Source organism: Crocuta crocuta, unplaced genomic scaffold, assembly GCF_008692635.1.
Source record: "Crocuta crocuta isolate KB4526 unplaced genomic scaffold, BGI_CrCroc_1.0 scaffold223, whole genome shotgun sequence".
In the NCBI taxonomy this organism is placed as follows: Eukaryota; Metazoa; Chordata; class Mammalia; order Carnivora; family Hyaenidae; genus Crocuta; species Crocuta crocuta.
Genome location: NW_027529426.1, coordinates 4,020,624 through 4,026,195, shown reverse-complemented (window position 1 = coordinate 4,026,195; position 5,572 = coordinate 4,020,624). Strand labels below are relative to the sequence as shown.

The 5,572-nt window shown below is 46.3% G+C and overlaps 1 protein-coding gene across 3 annotated transcripts in view; it reads right to left on the bottom strand.

Moving 5' to 3' along the window:
• Positions 1-4,492, bottom strand: part of UGDH (UDP-glucose 6-dehydrogenase) — a 35,688-nt gene extending 31,196 nt beyond the window's left edge. For 2 of the 3 annotated variants that reach the window (XM_077758921.1, XM_077758923.1), the window contains exon 1: positions 4,218-4,492. The gene's annotated coding sequence lies outside the window, so the exon portion shown is untranslated. Of the gene's footprint in view, positions 1-3,318; positions 3,367-4,217 lie in introns of those variants that run through there. The other variant, XM_077758922.1, reaches the window with a different exon arrangement.
• Between the last annotated feature and the right edge of the window lie 1,080 nt (positions 4,493-5,572).

The window sequence follows — 5,572 nt, the reverse complement described above, 5'->3', positions numbered from 1 at the left end:
GGGGATGCCTGGGTGGCTCAGTCTGTTATGTTAAGCGTCCAACTTCGGCTCAGGTCATGATCTCACAGTTCATGAGTTCCTCACCTCAGGGTCTGTGCTGACAGCTCAGAGCCTGGAGCCTGCTTCAGATTCTGTGTCTCCCTCGCTCTCTGCCCCTCCCTCACTCATGCTCTGTCTTTCTCTGTTTCAAAAATAAATAAAAACTATTTAAAAAAAAAAAAAAAGAGTCACATATCTACCAACTGAGTCAGCCAGGTGCGCCTGGCAGATTCTCTCTTTTATAACCTAAATAAATGAGGGTGTGTGGTGTCTGGGTGGCTCAGCTGTTAAGTATCTGACTCTATTTTAGCTCAGGTCACAATCTCATAGTTTGTGAGTTTGAGTCCTGAGTTGGGGCTCTGTGCTGACAGTGAGGATTCTCTCCACACTGTGGGGAGAGAGTGGGATTTTCTCTCCCTCTCTCTCTGCCCTTCCGCTGCTCTCTCTCTCTCTCTCAAAATAAATAAATAAATAAATAAATAAATAAATAAAAACTTAAAAAAAAGAGTAAGTAGTGTATAGAAAGGAAAGGGAAGCAAGGAAGGACATTCCAGATGAAAAAAAAAAAGGAATAAATAAGGACTCATATACAGAAATGAGTCCAAAGAAGTGAGATCTGCCTAGCTGGAATAAATATAAGTATTAAGAAGTGGTAAGAGGTAATAATTGTCTTTTTAATTTTAATATTTTAAGATTATTTATTTGAGAGAGAGAAGCACGTACCAAGGAGGGCAGGGACAGAGAGAGAGAGAGGGAGACAGAGGATCCCAAGTGGGCTCTGTGCTGACAGCAGAGTGCCAGATGCGGGGCTTTAACTCATGAACCGTGAGATCAAAGCCTGAGCCAAAGTCAGATGCTTAACTGACTGAACCATCCAGACTCCCTAATTTTTTTAATTTTTAAGTAATCTCTACATCCAATGTGGGGCTTGAATTTACAACCATGAGATCAAGAGTTGCATGCTCTACTGACTGAGGCAGCCAGGAGCCCGGAGGTAATAACTCTCTTGTAGGGTGGAAATGAATTGAAAGTGGGCCTCCAGTGCCCCTTGCAGGGAAGCATGTCCATGACATTAAGGAAGCAATAATTTAACAACTTAAAGTAACATAGTTGAAAGTAGCCATAAAAATCAATGGCATTAGTGCAGATGAAATCTAATAAATTCCACTGAAGGAAAATAAAAAGGAAGATCAACTTGTAACCTGGAAAGATGGAGTTAAGAACAAGAATGACGTGTTTATGGGGCACCTGGGTGGCTTAGTCGGTTAACCATCCGACTTTTGCTTAGGTCATGATCTTGCGGTCCGTGGGTTCGAGCCCCGCGTCGGGCTCTGTGCTGACTGCCAGCTCAGAGCCTGGAGCCTGTTTCAGAGTCTGTGACTCCCTCTCTCTCTGACCCTCCCCTGCTCATGCTGTCTCTCTCTCTCTCTCTGCTAGAAATAAAAAAAAAAACATTAAAAAAAATCATTAAAAAAAAAAAGAATGACGTGTTTATTTCAGCACTGTCTAGAGAAAATGACAGAATTTGGAAGTCAGTAGTGTTCTGGTTGCAGAGAGGTGGGGCAAGAATAGGATTTCCCAATGCCTGGGTGGAATGTTCTCCTTAGAGTCTTTGCTCTGATTCCACTCTCCCTTATGAGTTCAGATTCCCAGGAACCACAACACTTAGAAAGGGATGACCCAGATTTGAGACATAAGTATTCCAGGCACTGTAATAAAATTTCCGTACCGTAATACCAAAGTTCCATTCTAGTGTATCCATTAGTCTTTTACGAGTTTAATCATTGTCACTTAACATCTAAAACCTCATTAACTTTGGGTCTGTGGAGGAAAACATAAATCTACCTTCCAGATATGCAAGGCTGAAGACAAAGATCTGAACTGTGATGAATCTAAAGAACCATCACACTGTAACTCCCCTACTGAACAGCTAGCCAGCCTCTCTAATCACAACCAGTATATCTAGAAAACATAAAAAGAATTTCAAAGAATTTTTGGACCAGAGGATGTTTTGGGGTTACCATTTAATTCCATAGCCAAAAGGTTATTAGGGCATTCTGTGCCCTCAATCTCAACCAGAACGGGTTCTGTTAACATTCTTATATAAAGGGTTCTGTTAACATTCTTATATAAACAAAGATTGAATGTCTACATGATGCAACTCTTGGGTTCAAGGAGTTCACAGTTCAATAAGTCGCTCCTAGGCTAACAGTTCTTATCTGCTGCTATTACCTCAGCACTTAGAACAGTAGGCTCTCAATAAATACTAATTGAATGAATGAGTAGCTCTCCATAAGAGCTTATTTGAGATGAAGACTGTTATTTGAATATCTTTAGCTCAGATGGCTGATCATTGTATCTTTGCTGATATTGTCCAGAAACCTATTATTCTCTGTTTTATGTAGAACTTGAACATGTCTTTCCAGACTTACTTCTCATCCACCTCGATTGCCAGGCTGTATTCACAGCCATACGGCACCTGGGTAAACTATTGATGGACTTATATTATAGAACTGCATTTGTTTTAGGTAACTGCATTGGTGTTTCATATGAAGCATGGCTTGTAGATGACAATGGGAAAATTACTAAAGAAGCTAGATGTAGAATCTGTGCAAGTCCCAATTAATTGTCACTTGAAAGTTTCAATAAAATCTTCAATAAACTTTATTATGGAGCTTGATAAAGTGTTACTGATATACTGTGCCCAACACAGATGTCTTCTGATTTCACATTATATTTCTACTTTTGTGAACCTTCTGACCCTCTACTGTGCTGTCAGGGAAATGGGAATGTCTGTTTACTGAATGTGTCGATTTGAAATGAGCTTTTACCTCTCAACAAACCAGACTGTTCCAAAATTACTCATCTAAAATTTTATAAATTCAGATCAATACTTCAACCTAGAAGATGTGGCTAACAAATACTGAAGGTCCTATTACAATCTAAGCTGAAAATAATCCCTCCATTCCCACCTCTCTTCAGTATATCCTGCATAATTATCCAGTAGCTAAGGCAATGGACGTTATAGTTGGATACATCAACTTGACACACATCAACCTTAGTCATTTCCAAAAACTAAATACTAACAGATCCAGGGAACATATTTCATCAGACAGAAAGGCAATGTTAACATTATATCCAAAGGGCATCATATAAAGCTATGAAAGTAAAGAGGGAAGATGAAGTATGCTCATTAGTTACAGGTTTCATGTCCCAGAAAGGAGTACAGCAATGGGAGAAGAAAGGAGATCCTTTGAATCGGGATGGTCTGCCACTTACCTTAAACTAGATGCTGGGTACTAACAAGCACATCTCAGAGCAGACAGTAAGCTCTTTCATTTCCAGAATCCCCCTGAAGAAACAGACCAGACTACTGTTCTCCATTTCTTAGGGGATTTGAAGAAACTCAAAGACTCACTGTGTCTTTGAGGGCAGTCAATGGACAGCTACTCCTCTGTATATCCCTGAAAAGCTCCCTAACAGTGAATCCCCCTTTTCTATATACCAGAATATTCAAGCCTAGACAGTTATCTTTCTATATATAAGAATATGATTTTTAAGGTCTCACACAAACATGATCTCCTGAAGCACCCAAGAAAGGCCTTCCCTGACATGAAATAAGGCAATTATATGGTGTGATTGCCAACAATGGATTCCAGGACAGCCCATACAGATGTCACGATAGAATATCTTAGGATTTCGCCCTCAAAAGGGCTTTCTGGCTTCGTTTTCTTTTTAGTTTCTTAAGGCCGGTGACAGAGGAAAGCAAGCAGCTCCCCAGGTGAGCAGACTAAACACAAAAGACTGTGATTCTGAGACCAAAATGGGGTCCCTAACCAGAGGACCGCTTCCTTAGGTGGACGTTTTGCTTTCTGGAGGAAATCTCATTTGTTTCAACCCAGAAAGTGAGGGAAAAAGCAGAAAGAGAAGCGGCTGGAAGACTCGCGAGTCTAGAATAAAAAGCTCAAGCTATTCCATCCTCAGGGCAGCGGACCAAAAGGCGATTCCACCCTGAGCCCCAAGGAGGAGACCAGGGTCGCGAGGCTGGGGAGCCCCGGACCGAGCTCGCAGCACGACTGAGAGCAGCGCGCACTCCCCCGCCCCGCTCCCTGCACATCCCGCCGGGACCCCGGACCTTCCCGACGGGGCGGCGGGGCGAGCCCGGGCAAGGCGCTTACCTACTTCCAGACCCCGAGCGCAGGGGCCGCTCCTCTCCCGAAGGCTCGGACAGCTCCTTGCTATGGGCCGCGCTGCCGCAGCTTCTGCACTCTCGCCCTGCTCCGCCCGACCTCCCCTCACAGCACGCCCCTCCCTCAGGCTGCCAAGCACTGCACCCAGAGTCCCGGGCCCGAGCCCGTATTTAAAGGCTCCTGCCCGAGAAGGCGGAGGCTTCATTCCCCCACAGCCAGGCCCTCCCGGACTCTGCCCTCAGTCCCCTCCCTGCTCCTCCTCCCGCCACACTAGGCCCGGGGGCCCGCCCCTATTTCCTGCGAGCCCCAGGGGTGGGGAGATGGGGCGGGGCTAGCCGTAGCTAGGCTCCGCCCACAGGCGAACCTGGGCGAATCCGCTCGGGCCAGCTCAGCTGTCCCGCCCCTACCGCGAGCGGCACTGGGCGGAGCAGCGTGCGCAGCGAGGGCCCCGAGGCCCGTGGGCTGGGACTCCAGGTACCGCTAGGCCGGGAGCTAGTGGCCCTGGCCCTGGCCCTGTTTCGCTCCCTGTGTCCCGGTCCCCGCTGACGGTCGGCGCTGAGGTGGTGCTGCCTGCGCGCCAGGTCGGGCATAATCTAGGGTTGCGGGGGTACTGGGCCGGCTGCGGCCCGAGGGGACCGGAAGGTCTCGGCCCCCTTTCCGGTCTCCGCAGCAGCCCGAAGGGGTGGCCCAGTCTTTCCGCCCCCTGAGACCTTGCGGGTGCTACTGGGCTGGCGCTTACTCCTCTCACGCCTTCCGGGCCAGAGGCCCACGGTTGAGTCAGGTCTCTTGGGTTAGCCCCTTCTGGGAAGTCGGCGCCTCGCCTCCTCAGTGGGATGCTGAGTCCTGTCAAGACGGGACCAGTTAGTGCCTCCGCCCTGGGCCCTGGGAGGAAAAGCATAACACCCACGCCCTCCCAGCCATATTTTCCAGAGATACTCCTGCCAAAACCGGGTTCTGGGATGTCTGTGCATGATACGTAGCAGAGAGTTTGCAACATACAAGTTCTGTGAGGAAGAGTCAAATGTGTGGAGACTGCCCGTTTTTAATGAGGGCGGTTCTGTTTTTTTTCTCCCTTCCAGAGTCCTCTTAAACCAAATCTAGGAAGAAAAAAGCATTCGTGACTTTTGTGTTCCTCACTAAGAATTAGATCAGGTGACGTAGTATCTGTACTCGAAGTCAAAGATGATTATTGAAAACAACATAATAAGGAATGTGATTAGAAATGTATAAAGGCACATTAAAATACCTGATAAATAATGAGGGTTTTTTTTTAAGTTTTATTCCTTTTTTTAAGTTTATTTTTGACAGAGAGAACGAGCTGGAGAAGGGCAGAAAGGGAGGGA